The sequence below is a fragment of the Bubalus bubalis genome, chromosome 1 (genome assembly GCF_019923935.1).
Source record: "Bubalus bubalis isolate 160015118507 breed Murrah chromosome 1, NDDB_SH_1, whole genome shotgun sequence".
In the NCBI taxonomy this organism is placed as follows: Eukaryota; Metazoa; Chordata; class Mammalia; order Artiodactyla; family Bovidae; genus Bubalus; species Bubalus bubalis.
The window spans coordinates 104,796,863-104,819,296 of NC_059157.1; the positions used below are offsets into that span (position 1 = coordinate 104,796,863).

Genomic DNA, 22,434 nt, shown 5'->3' on the forward strand with positions numbered 1-22,434 from the left:
GTCTACATTCTTTTCACTGTACATTTCTGCCTTTCATACTGGGGCAAGCCTACTATTTTAAAGTTAACATAATATGTTGTCAAGATTCCACACAAATGAATTTTTCTAATATATTGTTTTTCTACTGTGCAATCTTTCTCTTAAAATCATTTACACTTCTATAGAACATCTACACTGATGTTCATGTGCTTTTTCTTGCAAATTGTAAATCAATTCAAAATATGTATTTAAGCGCCTAACATGTGGCTGCTAGGCTAGATATTTTTGTTCACTATCATGTTAAAATACAGATCTTGACAATGTAGAAGTCTCTCCTTCCTGAAGATGCCTCATTAGGTCAAGTTATGTTTCTAATCTTTTTCAGTCACTGATGGTATAAAAAATACAGTAGTATGTGAAAAACATTAGGGCTTTGGATTTAAAGTTTCTTTAATTAAACAAACCTAGTTAGGTTTGGACAAAATATGTTTTCAGCAAGTTTCCTTGGCAATGAAAATAACTGTAATAGTAATAGTAGTCAGCATCATAATGACAGAACTTACTGAATGCTACACTAGGTGCCAAGGACTGTGATTCGCACTTTATATGCATTATCTTATTCATTTCTCAAAACATCTTGTGAGGTATATACTGTTAGTAATCCAATTTGACAGAGAAGGACACCAAGACACAGAGAGGCCAAATAACTCGCCCAAGGTCACACAGGCTGAGAAGAAGCAGTCAACAAACCTGACTTTCACACCTCTCTAGGTGAGGGCGGCAGCAGGTGCCATGTTTGTTCCGGAGAACACTCATATATGCTCTTCTAGCTACACTAACTCCAGGTGGGACCCAGCTGGTTTGTAATACCAAATCTGAAGACAGCCAACAGGAGTTAAAGTTTGAGTTGCTTCTATTCATATTGCCTGCTAATTAAAATGTTCCCTTCTGAGAAGACTGTGGCTGGCTGGCATAACCCTGGAACATAATACGTTTTCAAAAAGTTTCATATGAACGTTAACAATGGTTTCTCTCAAGTGCTGAGTTAACCAATGATTTCCAATACTCCCTTTTTTTTAAAAAAAAATATAGGTTGTCTTATTGTCTAGAATATTTTCATCATGGATACATATTAGGTGACACACTTGGGTCATACCTTTGTGATCAGGTGAAAAATTAGTTTACTTTAAAAAATATTTTTGTTTTGTTTTACTGTTGCGTTGTTAGTCTAAGTTAAAACCTGAATCCCTCTGGGAAACTTTTCCTGTTGCCTATGCTCTGATCTCTTCTAGGACAGTACTGCATCCTTCATAGAACCTTATCAAGGCATATACTATTATTAGTCATTTGTCATCTTTACTTTGTTCACTTGAAGATTGACCCTAACTCTTAGACCCCAGGGTGTCTGGAGTGCCTAGCATTTAGATCTTAAACAACAAAAACAAAACCCAGGAAACATACACACAAGTAAGCAAAAGGATGGAAAAGAAGGGTCTTGCATTTGACCGTGCACGCATATTGATCCTTGTAGTGTGCTTGTTTTTCCCCTTACACTTTGTGCAGGTCCCTATGAAAAAAAGCTTCCCACAATAAGCAGAGTCCTGGATTGACTAGTCTGTTCTCCAGTGAAGTCTATAAATGCATCAAGAAATAGGTATTTATACACACATGCACACACACAGATACATATATATATATACACACATTATGAAATAACATGAATATACTTGTAAGTCATGGAGGGTGCAGCAGGCAATGTTTTTAAAATGAATCATATTATACTTGCATTACTCTACATTTTACATTTAGTAATTTTATTCCCCTTCTAACCCTAATACATTATATACCCTAATATAGATTTCAGGAAAGTAGAAACTCTATTCATCACTCTATCCCTAAAGTTCCTAAACGAAAGCATGGCACTAAATACATAGCAAATATATGTTGAAGAAAAGGGAAGGAAAAGAAAAAGGATATGGAAGGTCTCACAATATTTCTCATATTGTTCTGGAAATAATAAGGGGGGAGAGTGTCTCCAGTACTTTTCCAGGAAAACATGAATCATCAATGAAACTGCAAGTTCTATCCTGTTCCTCAGACCAACTACCAGATTCCTTTATGCATAAAATGTCTCTTTTAGCCTGTTGATACCAATTCCTGGTACTAATGAGACTTTGGAGCAGGGTACTAGGCAGGATCACTCAAGTTCCTCCATATTTTGCCCTACCTGCCAACAAGGGAGGCTAGGCTCCAGCATTTCCTACAGGTCAGCTGAGGCCTTAGATGAGGCAGTAGAAAAGGACATACAAGTCTTCATAACGTCAGGTGCATTTACTTACTCATCCCTTTCCTCCTCTCAAAAGGAATCCCAGTATCAAATCACTGATAGAGGACAAAGATGGAATTAGTAGGTCCCCATGACACCTCCCATTTCAGTACTGGGGGATGCAGTCAATTGCTGAGGGGAAGAAGGAGGAACTGACAATGATTTCTTGCATTTTGCAGCTTCCAAGTTGTACCAGGGTTTATTATATAAAATTTCTATCAAGTATAAATTCATACTGATATAATACAATGGAAATCTTCAGTTTTACTCAAGAGAATATTATGTGCAATTCATACTTATCCTAGCACAGAGAAGATAATATCTTAGTAGTAATAAATTATCCTAGAATATGCATTTTTTCAGACAATGGATGGAGTTGTTCTTTTTCATCTTTGTATCTCTACTACCCAGATGCAACACATGACTTAGCACATAGTAGTTTTCAGTAAATGATAGCTAAAAAGTTTAAGAACATCTTCCTGTAATGGTGAGATATGACTTGAAGGGTTCAAACAAATTCAGAATGTTTTTCTAAGCTTGATCTTCCTAGTCTCACGAAAAGGCCATCCATCATCACTTAATATGCCTTAGTGTTTTGGTCTGTGTTATACATAATTAGCTCTCATCAACTGTAGAGTGGAAATTCTACCATTTTATACTCATATACTAGAAATTTTAAAGTCACAATCTTGAAGAATGGTTTTCAAACTTTAGTGTATGTAACTAACCTGGGTAACTTCCTAAATTGCAGATCCTCAGACTCTAATCTCAGAGCTTCTAATTCAGAAATTCAGGAATAGGGTCCAGGGATCTTCATTTTGACAAACACCCTAGGTAATTCTGATACAGGTGGTCCTTGGACTACTTACTATGGATTGTGCTACAAAGGAAATGTGGAAAAAAAAAAAAAACTTTATGCTTTACTTTTTCAATATGGAGAAAAGACAGACCTATTCAATGTGACTTAACCATCAAAATTGCCATGAAAAGACCAGGTAGTTTGCTAAGACTTTTGAAAATGAACCAAGGAAGGACGCAAAGGCAAGAAACATTCAATTCAAGCCAGAAAAGATTCTTTTTAAAACTTCACAAAGACTGACAGTGTGCTTCAAGTAAAAGTAGGAAAAAAATGGCAGGAGTACAGCAACATTTCAATAACAATTTAGGGAAGCAGAGTTGATTCAAGAGGTTTATTTGATAAAATGTGTTTTAATGGCTATTATAAAAGTGGATGCCTTCTAAATTTTTGATTTTTTGTTAAACTATATATGTATACATATATTTATATGAGATAATTATTAAAATTTCTCCTGAAATCCCTATTTTCCATAAAACCTTGGTCTTGCCAACATAACTGCACTAATTGAAGCTTCCCCTTCCTCCTCCCAAGAAACTTCTCGCCTGGGATTGAAAAGAGATTACTATAGTCTATTCCTCTACACGTGCCTCACAAAAGTGTAACTGCTGATTCTGCCCTGACCTCTAGGTCTCTGTAGCCTATAATTATTTTCAGTGGAAGCTCCATTAGGACTGAGTTCTCTAAATATTCAGAGTCTGTCATTCTTCAAGAACCTTAGCAATGAATGATGGAGATTTTTAAATTATTCTTATGAGTGTTATAAATTGCATAACTTGCCATGGTTTTCTCTTTGACTTGACTGCATGCAAGTTTAAAGGAAAATGTATAGCACTTCATCGAATGTAGTTTGTGTACCAACTTCACTCTTGACTGTATCTTTGCCCTTGTTTATTGTTTCTTTTCTTGTTTTTGCCTTTCTTATCTACTTTTACTTCATGTATTTCACTGTATTACTTGCATCTTTTCCTTTCTCAGTCATTTTAATTCCCTTTTTGGAACTGGATGGTAGAAATATATGAGAAAAACAAAACAAACAGTGTATGTGTCTCTGTGCGTATTTACATATATGTGTGTGTGTGAAAGTTGATCAGTTGTGTCCAACTCTTTGTGACCCTATGGACTGCAGCCTGCCAGGCTCCTCTGCCCATGGAATTCTCCAGACCAGAATACTGAGGTGAGTAGCCATTACCTCCTCCATGGGATCTTCCCAACCCAGGAATCAAACCGGGGTCTCCTCCATTGCAGGCAGATTCTTTACTAACTGAGCTACCAGGGAAGCCCATATACATATAAAACTCACCTAAAATATAAAATAAAAACTAGCCTTTTGAAATAGTGGAAATATTTTATAGTCTTTGGGCTAATAAATTCATTTGATTATTTGCAGGACTGCAATATAGAGAGGCATAAAATTAAAATTACTACTATGAGAATAGCCATGTGAATTTGAACATAGGTATTTTTGGCACCAGATCATTAATTTTGACATCCTTCAGTTTTGAAAGCCAACTATAGCTGTGTTAAAATCTGTGTGTTCAGTCTTTTAGACTGACTGTATTAAAAAAAAAAAACAACAAGAAACAACCAATTCCTAGGTTTAATCAGCCTAACAAGGTGTGTAATTTATATTTTTTCTTTTTAAAATTATAAATGCATGCATAGAAATATATATGAATAATTATTTACTTATATGAATCTTCCATACATATATATGTATATATCTTAAAATCTTCAATGAAACTCTTTAGTCCTCTGCCTCCACTGTTACTTTCTTAAATAATTTTCATTAAGCAACAAACAGGGATAAGTCATTTCAACAATGAAAGCCTCTATTCAAAAATGGGTTTAGTTTATTTTCTGTATTTCCTCTGATAATGATCCAGCTAGTCTCAGACTGATTCTAGTAACAACTCAGGTAAGTTAGAAGAACTCTAATTGGGCACTGGACATCTTAACAGTGACATTCATCTTAATTTGTCCTTATCTAACCACTTTGGGCTGAAATATTATTGTGTTGAGACACAAATATGATTTTTGTTATATTAATTTCTGGATCTCATATCCTTTCAGATATCAAAAGAATATAGCACCATGCAGGAATAATGCCAAGTTGCCCTTGTTTTTTTTTTAATTCCCCACCCCCCCCATCATGGGCACCAACAGTTGATTGATACTTGGAATACATCACAGTTGGATTACAGTTATGCTCTTTAGTCTGACCTCTACTTGTCTCTTGCAACTCATTTGTAGACAGTCCAGAAGCTAGCAGCTGGATTTCATTTTTATTCTAGCAGTCACCATTTTATGTTTCCTCGGTTCACTGTGAGTTTCACTATTGATAAGTCAATCCAAAACTCTAAGAGGCATTTAAATGGAGGGAGTTAAATCAGAGCAAAAATATTACCATTAACTTGCCATAGGTTCATATCACTCAACTACATTTTGCCATTGACTCCCCATACATCAAAATGGTGTAATGATACAATTCTCTCACAGAAGAACTAATGAAATACTTGGCAAGAGTAAGTGGTTACAAAGCACTTTTTAAAACAAAAGTGCTGTATTTTTTTTTTAAATCTTGTACAGAACTCTGGTTCAGTTTCTGAGCCTTTCCAAGTCCTCATAATTCTGTGGTATTCATAATAAAGCAGGCAGATGGTTTAGTCTCTGAACATATGCTTTAAATGCGCCCTTTGCTATTTGAAAATAATGGACCAAATTGTGCCCTCAAATAGTCACAAGAAACTTTAAGGGGGCTGCCTCTTGAAATTTGAGGACAGAATGTTATCCAGTGGGAATTAAACCTTTAAAAAATACACTTTCTAAACTTTCTTCTGAGCTCTATTCTACATATTAAGAGAAGTCATTTTCTAATAAAATAGATATAGTAAGGAAAAATTGTAGCCAGTACAATATTGCATGGTTCAGGAATAGATTAGAAGGTAAAATAAGTTAAATATTTACATTTTAAAATTCTGATTATCTAAAAACTTGTGCTAGTTATCTGATTTCATTTTTGAGTGATTGCCAGACTTTCCACTTTTATTATTATTATTACTATTATTCTTACTGTCTTGAAGATGTTTTATTGTTAAAGTACTTTGCAATTATTAATTAGTTAATTTAGTTTAAATTATGTTTATGCCTTTGTTTTAAATCCATGTTATTCATAGTTATTACAATCCTCAAATGCTATTTCGCCAGCCAGTTACTCTCATTTCAAAAACAGTTTGTTGTCGATGAAAGCACATATCCAGGTTTTCACAGAATATGAAATTCAGTGGATATATGTGTTTTGATAATATTGTTCACTTAACCCAGCTGTATTAGCAATACACCTCTGTTTCTTAATGTCAGTATTTTATACATAAAATGAGCCTTCATTTCCACACTCATGCTTTTATGTATTTAAATGTCATTTGAAAAAGTCTCTAACCTAATCTCACTTATCTTAAAATGTCCACGAAACTCAGTAGTCTGATTAACACTTCAGATAAAAAGACCACACAGTTGACAATAAGGACACTCTGGTTATTACAGAAGCCCGAAGTTTAAGTAACTATTCTGGAACTGTAATGTCCCTTTAGAAATTCTGAACAAGGACTAGCTTGGTGCTAATGTAAAACAGAGTTTACTCTGAAAAGTAAAAGCAATAGTTGTACCCAAACATGTTTGGGATGCTCTTAAGACAGATCATAATGAATAATACTGAGAATAACTGAGGAGACTTAAATCAAGTGATAGTTTTATACAAATATCCACAAATATCTGAGCAAAGTTTAAAACTATTATTGGGGCAAAGCATTAACATACTCTTCTGCTGATAAAGGCACAAAGTAACTCTGAGAAACCTCCCTCCTTCTCATTTCTCTAACTTTCACAATAAATCCAACACTGAAACTAAACTCTCAGTCAAGGCAGAAATACGCCGAGCAGTATTTCAATAAACAACAAATTGATTTTTAAAAACCCACCAGATTAAACATTTCCCCCATTTTCCCCTTGCTTCCCCTTGTTGTTTCACTTTCCATGCACACATAATCGCACTTACCTGCACAAGTCTGAAACATCAGTCTAGGTAATTTTTTTGAAATGTACTCTGTACCGATGCATTTTTCTGTGTTTCTTTCTAACCCTCGGGAATGTTAAGAATTTAGGAAGAGAGCCACAGCTTAAGAGAGCAATTATTTGCCAGTAAATACTCAATTTGCTTGTCCTGTGATTTTTCTTCTAACTTGCATATTCAATAATCCGTCCCTGACTGCGTCACAAGCACAAAAAGTCTTTTCTCCAGAGGAGAACACTTTCGCCAATCAACCTTCAGCCATGCCAGGGCACAGCTCGTCAGGGTGATTTGTTAGCTTTAATTAATAATTCCTCACGCTGGCCATTTTAACAAATAACGCAGTGAGCCTGGGACGCTAGATGGCCATGATTCAGGCCGATAAAACTACAGTGGAAAGAGGTGGGGAGGGTGTGTGTGTGGGGAATTCAGACGCCGTTTATAAACACCTCTAATCATACTCTTTCGGTTTACAATGTAGAGGACATCTCCGCTGAATTACCACGTTATGTCCACCAATTTGTATTCAGATGGGAGCCATATGTTCCTCCACTTTATCTGCTAAGGCCCTCTCAGTGCCAACACAGTCATCGCGCAGACAACATTTACAAAAGAGGTCTCTAGCCTCCAGATTGCAAAAGTTTACTGCAGGGTGAAGTTGAGAAATCAGACATATACAGCACTTCTCAGTGAGCTTGTGTAACAGTCTAGAAACACAGAGGTAAGAATTATTGAATGTCAGATTTGCTGTCCCCCCGGCTGCCTGATACTGGGCGTTTCATTTAGTCTTTTTTTTTTTTTTTTTAATCTCATACCTCAAAACAGTTAACAATAATGGCTGACTTATTCATGCATTCCACAAACATTTATTGAGTCCTAACAATATGCCAAGCACTGTATTAAATGCTGAGAACTTTTTTGAAAGTAAGATTTTTATTTTTCTAGTTAACTGAAACAATCCATGGATTTATTATGTAACATGCAGATAACGTGCTTGACCAAAGCCACCAAACAGGCAATGTGTGAATGAAACTAAGGATTCAAAATGCTGTATGGTCCAGTCAAACAATCAGTACTTGACAGCACACTTGTGTCTATGACAAAAATGATGCTCAAAGTAAAAACAAAGAATAAGAAAAGGTAAAAAAAAAAAAAAAAAAAAGAGTTTTTTCAAAGATTAGAAAATTTCCCTCAAAGTGACCAGAACATTCAGAGATATATCAATCTGTTTATAAGGAATGTTAAAAGGTTCATAAGCACTTGAAGAATATGCAAAGATATAGGACATGCTACTCATGCCCTGATCTAATATATGTGTGTGTGTGTATGTGTGTGACTGAAAGTTCATCAATTTATCAGATATATATTTATTGAGCACCCTACTCAATTCTAGGAACTGAATAATACTATGTATTGAGAGATAAATAAAACACAGTTTTTGTCTTCAAGAAGCTCACAATTTAGTCACCAGACTTAAAAAGGGAAAATCTAAACATAAAACTACAGTACAATATAGCATAAATATGTATAAATGTATGAGGCAGGGCTTCTAGAAGTGATCCATAGACTGTTTCGAAAGGTAGAGGAGTAATATCATTGGTAAAGGAATATTCTAAGCAGAGCAAACCTTTGAACCCTTTCTAAAACTTTCATTAGAATTAGATTACCAGTTATTTAGAAACTATGATATTTAAAGCATGATAAAGTCAGGTACATAATCATAAAACATTTCAGGATTTTAAAATCAATTTCTTAAGAAAAAAGATTCCCTATATTGTAATATCTTGACATCATCATAAAAGTAAGCAGTGCCTCCATGCTGCTGCTGCTAAGTCGCTTCAGTCGTGTCCGACTCTGTGTGACCCTATAGACAGCAGCCCACCAGGCTCTGCCATCCCTGGGATTCTCCAGGCAAGAACACTGGAGCGGGTTGCCATTTCCTTCTCCAATGCATGAAAGTGAAAAGTGAAAGTGAAGTAGCTCAGTCGTGTCTGACTCTTAGTGACCCCATGGACTGCAGCCTACCAGGCTCCTCCGTCCATGAGATTTTCCAGGCAAGAGTACTGGAGTGGGGTGCCATTGCCTTCTCCGAGTGCCTCCATAACTGGTACAAATAGTGACTGTGTATGTCATTCTTACTTTCAGTGTATTTCAGTTGTCTTACGCAAATAGGAAGCGTTCCCAACATATATTGACTGTTTTTTCCAGCCACTTCTCTACTTTTACTATGTACAAACTTACATACAATTTCTGTTTTCATTGCACCATAAGAGAAATAATATCTATATGGCTAATAAAGGAGGGGGAAAACCTATTTCCATTTAGTGGTCACACCTATAACTCTAACCAGAGAGTTTATGCTATACAGTACTAAGGCAGAAGATGTTGAAGAAAAGAAATGATACCCCAATACTGAAAAAGCTCTTTCAGAGCTAGGAAATGCTCCTGAAAATTGCATAGAGTTCTTAATGACATTAAACACTTTGTTTTATACTAAACTCAATAGTGAGACAGCCACCAGCATATCGTATATACCATAAATCATTAACAGCTAGCCAATTTGGAGTACTGATGTAATTTATTAATTTATTCAGTACATATGTATGGAAATCCTGATGTCTACCAAGTGCTTACCAGTTATTGTTTGATTTTTATTTCTGCAATAATTAAATATAATAAGTTTACCATTTATTGAGTGCTTACTATATGCTAGGAACTGATCTAAGGACTTTACATATATTATCTCATTTAATCCTCACAATATAATGAAGTAGGTACTATTACCATCTCCATTTAATAGGTTATGAAACTCACAAATGGTGAATCTGGATATGCATTATGTGGATTCATTCTAAATAATGAGACCAGTGCCACTAATACCCACGCACCAGCAGTTTCAGTACTTGATAGTTACTTGGTCACATATAATATTTATGCCATTACTTTTAATTTAGAAAAATTACGGTAGTTTTGAGGTTAGTTTGAGAATTAAGCTAAGCCCCTATATTTAATGAGAGACGTGTCTCAAAATAAGACTGGAAAATAATAATTTATTGTACCAGTAGGCTAGCACTGGGAGACAAACCGACAGCTAGCTTGAGTTGGCGTGTTTTAGATGATGGAAACATTACATCACATGCTATGACCGCTCCCTTCTCCCTTATTAGAACTTCTCAGAATCTCAGAAGGTAATTCAGAATCTTTTACACCTTTACAAGAAGAATGAGATAATGGTCTAAAAAGTGAGAGGAAGACTTTGAGTCAGAAAGGCTTAGGTTTGAATCCTCGCTCGGCCACTTACTAGGTGTATGCCATCTATCAAATTAATTAGGTTCTTTGAGGCTCAAATCTCTTATCTCTAAAATGGTTTGTTGTGAAAATTAAAGGAGATAATGTACTTAGGATTAAAAAACATAGAAATAAAAAGCCCCGAATAGGTGTACAATGTGGTATTTGAAGCGTTCAGAGCTAAAGCTTATCACATACAACTGAAGTTTACTGTTTTGGAATCAAATGACACATGTAATATCTAAGTCTGCCTTAGACAATACATGTAAATAAGACAGCTAAAGCAAAGTGGACTTGGAAGTCTGGTGGAAATCCCTTTGAGAATGTTAATAATATAGCTGAAATGGTGGTGCTTAAGAAAACAGAAAAGTGAAGTGAAAGTCTCTCAGTTGTGTCTGACTCTTTGTGACCCCATGGACCATACAGTCCATGGAACTCTCCAGGCCAGAATACTAAAGTGGGGAGCTGTACCCTTCTCCAGGGCATCTTCCCAACCCAGGGATCAAACCCAGGTCTCCTGCATTGAAGATGGATTCTTTACCAGCTGAGCTGCCAGAGAAAAGCTGACCCACAAAATAGAGATAGGTAACACAAGAATTTACCAGATAATTATAGAACAAAAAAAACTTAATTTTCCAAGTGATTAATACAATGCTACATTTTATTTCATGGAGATGTAAAAACTTATTTGGGACTCACTGGGGAGAGTACAGAACTCAGCACAGTCGTAAGCTGTCCTCTGACCAACCCAATGCCACTGTTTACTAACTACAGTTAACTACCAGCATTCTCCAACTCCAGGCACCCTGATGCCCTTTCCACATACTTTCTTCTCACTTGACCTTGATTTAGTCCAACCATCTCCAGTATTGTATAGCTTTAGTGAACTAAAGTGTAGAGTAAATATTAACGGAACACACATTTACTGATGGTGATGAAGCTGGTCGTAGGTAAAACGGGGTATTATTTCACAGAAGGGGTCATTGGAGGGGCTTCAAGAAGGCTCTTCTCATTTACTTGAATGGGTAAGTAACATTTTTCCTTTGAGGATTCCTTTGGGATAAGCAACTGCCTAGATCTTCTATTATTGATTCTTATTCAATGGCCTCTAGCTGAGATCATCAGATGGGGAAATCAGCAGATCAATTAATAAGTATAGGAGCTTTCTGAGCCACACTTGCCTGAGTGAGCTATCCTGAGTCAGAGCTTTCTAGAATTTGTTTATTTCTCAGCTGGAACTCCTAATTGGCAGAACGTAGAAGCATAGAAGGGGCTTCCCTGGTGGCTCAGATGGGAATGAATCAGTCTGCAATGCAGGAGACCAGGGTTCCATCCCTGGGTCAGGAAGATCCCCTGGAGGAGGGCATGGCAACCCACTCCAGTATTGTTGGCTGGATAATCCCTGACATAGGAGCCTGGTGAGTTACAGTCCATGTGGTTACAAACAGTTAGACACGACTGAGCAACTAACTCTCTCTCTCTCACACACACACAGAAGCATGGAAGATGACTACTTCATGTACTCTTTCCTGAATAATAGGTTTGATAACAACAATTTAGTAAAATTCTGGCCAGAATTGATCTCTACTGCATAATTCTCCAGCCTTACTTAGGGAAAATTAATCTTCTGGTTAAAAATGATGACAAGCATTCATTATTATCTGGGAAAGATTGAAGGCAGGAGGAGAAGGGGACAACAGAGGATGAAATGGTTGGATGGCATCACCAACTCAATGGACATGAGTTTGACTAAACTCTGGGAGTTGGTGATGGACAGGGAGGTCTGGCATGCTGCAGTCCATGGGGTCACAAAGAGTCAGACATGTCTGAGCAACTGAAATGAACTGAGACATTATTATAGAAACATCTCAAAACTGATACTATTTTGTATATTTTTATATCATTTTCCCAAATAAATTCCATATACTTTATGGTTTCCAAACTTATTCTTTTTTATATATGTATATAAATACCTAATATCTAAGTTCTTTACTAAGTGATAACTAGATAACAATGGAGGGGAAAGGTGATTTAATTCCAGTTTCAAATTTAGAATTCTGTTGAAATAAGAATTTTAGAAATATTCATAAATTGTTAAGTGGTAGTCAATATATTTGGCTGTGTTAGGTTGAGATTATAACTTTAAATTGCTCGAAAGGTCCTTGTCACTTGAGGCCTTACTTTTTCAATGAAAGTCTCCAACCTTCACAAGTGTGAAAATTGGGATTCCCTGAAGGAGAAAAATATTTCTTGTCAGAAAACTCGTCATGCCTAGTTCACAGAGGGAAGGAGTCCAAGATCTTATCAGCTTTCCAGTGACCTCGCTATGTGATTTGCTACAAGTCATTTAATATCCCCTTACATGTCAATTTCCTTCTCTTTATCTATGATACAAAAATATTATCAAGATAATGTGGAGAAAATATTTTGATCATCTCATAGAGCATATGCGAAAGCCCTATATGTCAGAGTATCCAAATGATACTGCCAGTATCAAGTGGAGAGAAGGACATCAACACCCTAAATCACCTTAAATAACCTATTTAGTATCTCAGCTTTTTGCTTTTTTATGCTATAAAATGAGCATAATCATGTTTACACTTTTATCAAATAATATATTAGAATAGAAAATAATCTATGAAAACTTTTCAACAAAATTTCATATAATGTAAAAAAAAAGTGACCAATATAATCAAGTCACCAAAACTGATTTTCAAGTATATTAGAGGAGTTGATTTTAAAATATCAAGGCATAAGATGAAGTAAATATTTCTAAGCATATTCATATATTTATTAAGGAAGACTCTTTCTAAGATGGGAAGCAATACTGCCTTTTATTTGAATGGCTGGCTGCATTCTAGGATGGATCTAAGATCTTAGTAACAAGAAAGCCGAATCAGGGAAAGCAATTTTTAGCAGACTGTTGAATGATATATAAAGTAAAATATATTCACTAATAGGTCGCAGAAATCTTACACAAGCTTTTAGAACAAGAACTGCTTAAGCAGCTTTTTGTATCTGGCAAAGTCATGTTCCTGCACTGTCCTCTCACAACCTCCTCCCACTTCTCATTTTTCGTTCTATAAGGCCAGGTGGGAGTAATGACAAAAGGGTGGGGCAAAACAAACAGAGGCAGTCACGGTGGCAGGAGCCACTCCAAAGATCAAACAGCCACTTTGGCTCTGGCTGCCAGAATTGGAACCACAGTGGGTGGCTCATCAGCACGATGCCCTGAGAACCACATGGGCCGCTCCTGGTAGGTCAGCACCTGGGGGTACAGGCCCCTCATCCTGCAGGTAGAACTGCCTGCTAAGAACTGATTGTGCACCTTTCCTTACCCACTCACAGCATTGGATTTCAACACAATTCTGAACTTCCATTATGTTTGCTGAAAAACCTCAGTGTTATAGACACTATACAAAAGCATAATTCTGTTCTACTAATTTCATATCTACTACTAATTTCAGTATGGGGAACTCAGATTTTCCTATACTAATGGGCAGATTCTTGGCTAAGTGGTAGACAAGATAATTCAATATCTAGTATTTTAATCAATATATTGCTTTAACTTTAATATCTGTCTTGAAAAAAATAATACTTTAATACTTCTAGTTACCCAGCCATCTCATATTCACCTATAAGTATATCATGATTTAACATGGTCAATAACCCAGATAAAAGAAAATACAGAGTCCTTAAGAAACTAAAACAAACAAAGATGTCATAAAGCACACAGAGTTGTTCAGATTTATCTTTATTCATCAGTGATTCTTTAACTTGGAACCTATATATTCTTCCTTAATACCCAGTAGCATCAGTTATGCTGATCTTTCAGGGTCTTTCACTCATGTTACATGGAAAGATGGGTTACTTCCAGAAGAAAGCACAATGGGAACTGTAAGAAATAACCCCTCTGTGCCTTAGAATGAAGAAGAAACAGAGGACGTGAGGGACGAAGTATTCAAGGTTAAGAACTATGTACAGTTTGCAAACATACATATAATTGTGTCCAACAGATATCAAAGTGATAGAGCTCTACACAGAAATATTTACATTTGCTCTGGTTTGAACTATATTCCCTCAAAATTCATATGTTAAAGTTCTAACCCCCAATAATTCAGAATGTGAATTTATTAGAAATAAGGTCATTGTAGATATAATTAACTAAGATGAGGTCATACTGGAGTAGACTGGAACCCTAATCCAATTTGATTGGTGTCTTTATAAAGGGGGATTTTGGACACAGACGTGAACATGGGGAGAACAAGTTCTTGAGGATGATGGCAGAGATAAGAGAGATGCAAGTCAAAGAACACCAAAGATTGCCAGCAAACAATCAGAAGTTAGGAAAGAGGCATGGTACAGATTTCTTCTCAGAACCCTCAGAAAAAATCAACCCTGCTGATTTTACTCAACAGAACTCTGACACTTTTGTTGTTTAAGGCATCCTGTTTGCGCCACTTTGTTACAGCCCTAGGAAACCAGTACAGTAATGATGATCACAGAATCACCATGCAAAGGTTAACTCATGTTTGCAACACTTTGAGAAGGTTGAAAAATATAAGATTCACTTCAGAAAAAGTGTCATTGATATGCCTTAAGTAAACAAACTCTTTCATGTTTGATGACCAACATACATGAAACATACAGTTTTCAATTTCTGCTAATGCACTGAGATATTGCCACCTTTGCTAACAAGACAAAGTGATAAGTGCTCTACAGAAGACATTAAAGAGTCCCCAACCCCGAAAAGAAGCATTTTGATTAACAAGGCCGATAAATTTGAATTTATTTTTGTTATTACATAGCCCAGTGAGTTTGGGATGGTTACCAAGAGAAATTATTGGTAGAGAAGAGGCTGGCTACATAGAAGAGATCAATTAAGAAATGCGTTTTGAGTCTGGGTCAAAACTAGGAGACGTTTGTCCAGATGAGAAGTTACAGATAATTTTAAGTATGAGGAATACAGGGGCAAAGTAAGAAGACTGAGGCAAAACAAGAGAAAGAAGGAAGGGGTGGAACAATAGCGGAGGAAAATGAGAGGAAGTAGCTGGTATTGAGAGCAAAACAATCTGAACTAGGCAGAGAAAATGATAAAAAGTCTTATAGATGTTAAGAAAGACAAGAGAAGGTAGCATTCCTGTGTTCTGAACAAAGAGTTAAAAACATCTAGTGTAAGAATTAAGCTCTCTTTAAAACTAGTGCTGTGAATGCTTTTGTGTGAAAAAGAAAAGACTGTAGTTTTATTTTTCTTTAAAGATTCAATAGTGGAATGGAAACTTTTTTTCCTTTAAGTGTAAGCTAAGCAGTTATGGCAGGTAGGTCAAGGAAGAAATACTTCATGGAACAGGAAGCCATAACTTTATACAATGTGTTCTCTGGAGAAGTTACAAAAAAAGTACAAAATAGTTCCACAAGTTTGTTTGTTTTGTTAAGTAGCTTTAAAATCCTACCTCTCCTAATTGTTCTTAACATTTTATTCAGCCAATTATCAACTTAATCTAGGGAAAGAAAAATCAACTTGACTTTTTGACAGCCAAGCCAATCCAACTGGAAAATTCTAATCCTATAAGAATAGGGCACAAGGAAAACTCTGCCTAGCAACATTTTCAATTGTCAACAAAAATTCATGATATTATAATCATCTTTTTCTTCCTTTCCCAAACTCATTTCCTCTAAAGAAATTAATGATGGTACAATGAGATTCTTGGGTAAAATGAAAAAGTGAAGAGAGTCATTCAGTCTTTAAGGTAATAGGACGTTCTTGTTAGAGAAGGTCAAATTATAATCTTTTTATATCCTTCATAGAAGCTAGAGATGGCCTTGTCCATGTCTCTAAAATAACTCAGTTGTATCACTAAATAGAAGTATTACAGTTTAATTTCATCTATTTTCTATGTTAAATAACTCACAAATCAATTTATTTGTTGTATCTATTCATTGAGGGAAATTTTAGCTTAGATGATGACATTCAAGTAGGGAGATAAAATGTTAAAAATGAAAGATTGAAAAAAAACCAGGTATTTCTTTTTCTTTCTATTGATTTCTAAATTAGTTGTGCTTTAGAAATGCCTTCTGCTAAGCACAACAGCTTCTGCTGGATGGGAAATAACGCTCTCAAAACTGAGATAGTAGTAAAATGAATACATTCACATCAATGCAAATGAGAAGGGAATGAGGAAAGGGATACTGCTACAGCATTAAAAAATATATTTTTGACCCTAACTCAAAATAATGCTTGTTTTAACCTTTCTCCTCTGAAGAGGAGGAATCGAATAAAGAAAGAAAAAGGAAGGAAGGAGGAAGAGAAGGAGGGAAGGAAAAGAAGAAAACAGTGGAGTGATTAAGCATAAGAGCCATAAAGTAAGAAGTTGAGATGGAGAAGGAAATGGCAACCCACTCCAGTATTCTTGCCTGGAGAATCCCAGGAACAGAGGAGCCTGGCAGGCTATGGTCCATGGGGTCACAAGAGTTGGACATGACTTAGTGACTAAACCACCACCACCACCAAGAAGGTGAGAAAGTAGGAAAGAAGGAGAGAAAGAGAGAAAAACGTTATAGAGGTACTCTCTTATCCCCTTCTCACTGGCTGGCCCTCTAACCTTTTTTAATCTACTATCTACTCCAACTCAAATGTTTCAGACACAACTGGGATCATTGAAAGGGAGTGGGGAAGGAAAATTACTCCCTTTAATTGATGCTCATTTAGGTACCAATATCTGCAGTTTAGTAGCTCCTAGTACTTTTAAGCTCATGTACCTGCTAAAATTCATGAATCCCTCCAAGGAGGAAAGAAAGGGCATGTCTACCAAGACATATAAAGTACGTGTTGCATACTTTTAACAATACACACACATACATAGGATGCATATTTTTATGCATTCTCAAAAGGATCATATAAACTCTAAACTGATTCTTGTACTCTCTAACCATTCATTAGCTCAGTGTATACTGGCTCTAGAATCTGAATGAAGGCAAAATAAATAGAAGAGGGTAGGGACTTGGAGAAGGGGAAATGGGATATAAAACAAACAAATAACAAACACTTACATAAAAAATATGTTTGTCTCCAAACCAACCCTTAAGCTTCTGACTCTTTTCATTGGAGCTTAAGACTGATGAACTATTTAATTAACAAAAATATACAGTAAGATGTACGATATTTTAGTGATTCTGCATGTTTTAAACATTCTTCCCTGTTAATTGTCTTTGATAGTGCACTGACATCTAATACTGTTCTGATTTTTAATATTCACTCTAATAATAACAATAATATTGAAAAGCAATGCTACTTAATATTGTGGATATCAACTTATAGGATTCTTAAGAAATGACATGGAGACTTGGTCATATATGTGTAAAAAATCAAATAAGAATAATAAACTTTTCATCTATTGTCTAGTTCAACATTTTAACTAGGCTGCATGTTTGAGGACACAGCTCATGCCTTAGCTATAATAATGAAAATTATTTATATTCATTTAAAAAATAATTTTTTCATAGTATTTCACAACCTTTAAATGCCTTGAGGTATCTTTATTTCATCTAATTTGGATTTCAATTCTGTTAAGTAAATGGAAGAGATATTATCTTCATTCTACAATGAAAAAACAGGCTCTACGTGATTAACATGCTTAATATATCTAACAGGTCGCAAAGCAAAGTTGAGAATTCAGGAACTTTGATAACTTACGCAGTAATTTTTTCTGCTATCCTATACTGCACTCAAAAAATGTTCATTACACATAACTTATTCAGGCATTTATGTTGTCTTACTTTAGAAATGAGGATGACGCTATATAACCTCACTAGGTCCATATACAAGACATTTATTTCCCATGCTGGGATTTTGTGGATGACATACAGTGAAACAGAAAATATTAGCTATTTTATAGGTGCACAGAGATATACTTAAATGTCAGTGCACATGTTGTGGATCGTTTCTATAAATGGGTACATGTATATAGGCATGCCCATGCATATACATGGGTGCGTGGGAATTAAAGGTGTGCTTACTCAACCCATTAGAAAACAATATTGTAAAGTTAAGCTTGCACTTTCTACTATTAATCTTGCATTTGGTAGTGGGTGGCACATGTTCACAAATAATTTACAAATCAAATCAACATAAATACATGAATGGCATAGCAGGGAATACTTTGAGAAAAAATATCAATACACATATATCTACCTTCAACTATCCTTCCTATTAGTCAATAAAACTGATTATTTAGATTTATTAAATTAGAGGTAAAAACTGACTTAAAAATATACTAGTATATTTTTAATCTTCTCTTATAATTAGAATCCAAAATTTAGTTGTTAAAGTTTTACAATTTGAGTGGCCTTATATTCCCTGTTTTCACTTGGGAAATTAGTCTTTGAGCTGGGAAATCCTCCTTCCTATTTTTTAATTTTAATTTGAGATAGATGGTCATATTTTAAAACAATAAGATGGTAGATTGCTAGGATGAGTTAATTTATTCCTCGAAGAAGCGTTAGTGGCTCAGTTGTGCCGACTCTGCGATCCCATGGACTGTAGCCCACCAGGCTCCTCCGTTCATGGGATTTTCCAGGCAAGGATATTGGAGTGGGTTGCCATTTCCTTCTCCTTCCTTGAAGAAAGGGTATAACAAATTACAATCTAGTGGATTTACCTGTTTTTAATCTCTTAATGTCCAAAGCAAGCCTTATATCCCAGATATCATAACCCAACTTGAGAAAAACTATGAAATATAGATGAAATTTGTCCCCAGTTTCTATTCCTTATCATCCTTTGACTTGTTTCCTTTTGACCTTCTTACGCTTCTTTCATGAAATTAAAAGACACTTACTCCTTGGAAGGAAAGTTATAACCAACCTAGATAGCATATTCAAAAGCAGAGACATTACTTTGCCAACAAAGGTCTGTCTAGTCAAGGCTATGGTTTTTCCAGTGGTCATGTACGGATGTGAGAGTTGGACTGTGAAGAAGGCTGAGCGCCAAAGAATTGATGCTTTTGAACTGTGGTGTTGGAGAAGACTCTTGAGAGTCCCTTGGACTGCAAGGAGATCCAACCAGTCCATTCTGAAGGAGATCAGACCTTGGATTTCTTTGGAAGGAATGATGCTAAAACTGAAACTCCAGTCCTTTGGCTACCTCATGCGAAGAGTTGACCCATTGGAAAAGACTCTGATGCTGGGAGGGATTGGAGGCAGGAGGAGAAGGGGACGACAGAGGATGAGATGGCTGGATGGCATCACCGACCTGATGGACATGAGTTTGGGTGAACTCCAGGAGTTACTGATGGACTTGGAGGCATGGCGTGCTGCAATTCACGGGGTTGCAAAGAGTCGGACATGACTGAGTGACTGAACTGAACTGAACTGAACGCTTCCTTCAATCTTATTAAAAAATTTATTTCTGGTTCCTTTTCCCTGGGATACTAGAAATTCTACTTTATTTTCAGCTGTAATCTGCTGTCTTTATTCAACTCAGATTCCTCCTACCACATCTTTAGCCTACCTTGCCAATCCCTCCATTGGAACACTGCCATGTATCTGACCAATTTCACTTTGCCTTATGTCATGCCTAAACTCACCAAATCTTAGATGCCAATGAGAGACTTAAGATTTTCCTATTTCCTGGCAAGTTATAACTGCATTTATCTCAGCCCTCCATGTAAACCATCTCTATTAATATGTTAGGAATCCCATTTCAGGTTCATTCAATTTTGGCTTACTTTCCTTCCCCGGTTAGGCTACCACTATGGTTCTAGCACGTTCTGAGGTGTATAAAAGGTTGTCAGTAAACAAATAAACCATAAAACTGAAATGTCACCTGAAACCTGAAAACTTCCAGTCTAGCTCAGGCTCTAATGACCAACATGGCTTTTCATGTGCCCTAGTTGTTTTATTTATCAAGTGAGAAAGAAGTACTCTTTACCATGAGACATATGAGGATAAACGTTTAAGTTGTTTTCAGGAGGAAACCTAGAATAGATTCTGTAAGTATCACACTGCTTTTCCTTCTGCTTCTAGAGCCAAAAGGAAAAAAAAAAAAAAGAATACTCAGAGTGCTCCAAAATAAATATTGGAAGTAACCCTTTATTCTAGAATTCATCTGTAGTAGACAAAACAATTATACCCCAAAGTATCCACTCTCAAAAACCTAGAAACTTGAGTACATGGCAAAATGTTACATGGGAAAAGGAACTTTGCTGATGAAGTTAAGATTATGGACCTTAAAATAGAGAGATATCCAGAAAAACATCTACACTGCTCTATTGACTATGCCAAAGCCTTTGACTGAGTGGATCACAACAAACTCTGGAAAATTCTTAAAGAGATGGAAATACCAGACCATCTGACCTGTCTCTTAAGAAATCTGTATGCAGGTCAGGAAGCAACAGTTAGAACTGGACATGGAACAACAGACTGGTTCCAAATAGGAAAAGGAGTATATCAAGGCTGTATATTGTCACCCTGCTTATTTAACTTATATGCAGAGTACATCATGATGTATGCTGGGCTGGATGAAGCACAAGCTAGAATCAAGATTGCCGGGAGAAATATCAATAACCTCAGATATGCAGATGACACCACACTTATGGCAGAAAGCAAAGAAGAACTAAAGAGCCTCTTGATGAAAGTGAAAGAGGAGAATGAAAAAATTGGCTTAAAGCTCAAATTCAGAAAACTAAGATCGTGGCACCTGGCCCTATCACTTCATGGCAAATAGATGGGGAAACAGTAGAAACAGTGATAGACTTTATTTCTGAGGGCTCCAAAATCAGTGCAGATGGTGACTGCAGCCATGAAATTAAAAGACACTTGTTACTTGGAAGAAAAGTTATGAACAACCTAGGCAGCATATTAAAAAGCTGAGACATTACTTAGCCAACAAAGGTCCATCTAGTCAAGGCTATGGTTTTTCCAGTAGTCATGTATGGATGTGAGAGTTGGACTATAAAGAAAGCTGAGCACCAAAGAATTGGTGCTTTTGAACTGTGGTTTGGAGAAGACTCTTGGGAATCCCTTGGACAGCAAGGAGATCCAACTAGTCCATCCTAAAGGAAATCAGTCCTGAATATTCATTGGAAGGACTGATGCTGAAGCTGAAACTCCAATATTTTGGCCACCTGATGTGAAGTAGTGACTCATTTGAAAAGACCCTGATGCTGGCAAAGATTGACGGCAGGAGGAGAAGGAGACAACAGAGGATGAGATGGTTGGATGGCATCACGGACTCAATGGACATGAATTTGAGTAAACTCTGGGAGTTGGCGATGGACAGGGAGGCCTGGCATGCTGCAGTCCATGGGGTTGCAAAGAGTCAGATGTGACTGAGTGACTGAACTGAACTGAACTGATCCTAGATTATCCAGTGGGCCCAATCTAATTACCTTAATAGCTGAGAACTTTTTTCCAGCTGGAATTTGAAGAACAGATGTGGTATATGGAGAAGACAGAGAGAAGTCTGGGTGATATTGATTTGAAGCACTCTTGCCTAAAGATATAGGGGCCTGTGTGCAAAAAGCTAAGGATAGCCTCTAGCTGACAGCCAGCAAAGAAAAGGAAATCTTAGTCATATAACCACAAGGAACTGAATGAGCCTGGAAGCTGCTAAATTTGTAGTCATTTGTTATAGCAGCAATAGAAATGAATATACCATTCTAGTTCAATGGCTACTAGATACAATAGTTTAAATTTGTGTGGTAAAGAGTTGGAATGGGAACCCATATTATGAATACAAACAGTTCTTGGCATTGCTGCTGCTGCTGCTGCTGCTAAGTTGCTTCAGTCATGTCCGACCCTGTGCGACCCCATAGACGGCAGCCCACCAGGCTCCACCGTCCTTGGGATTCTCCAGGCAAGAACACTGGAGTGGGTTGCCACTGCCTTCTCCAATGCATGAAAGTGAAAAGTGAAAGGGAAGTC

The 22,434-nt window shown here is 36.5% G+C and overlaps 1 protein-coding gene across 26 annotated transcripts in view; it reads right to left on the reverse strand.

The window, feature by feature from the left end:
• Positions 1–22,434, reverse strand: part of ZBTB20 (zinc finger and BTB domain containing 20) — an 869,399-nt gene that overhangs the window by 467,180 nt on the left and 379,785 nt on the right. For 4 of the 26 annotated variants that reach the window (XM_045162085.1, XM_045162241.1, XM_045162115.1 and 1 more), the window contains exon 1: positions 7,216–8,349. The exons of the other annotated variants lie outside the window; for them this stretch is intronic. The gene's annotated coding sequence lies outside the window, so the exon portion shown is untranslated. Of the gene's footprint in view, positions 1–7,215; positions 8,350–22,434 lie in introns of those variants that run through there. 26 annotated transcript variants of the gene reach the window in all.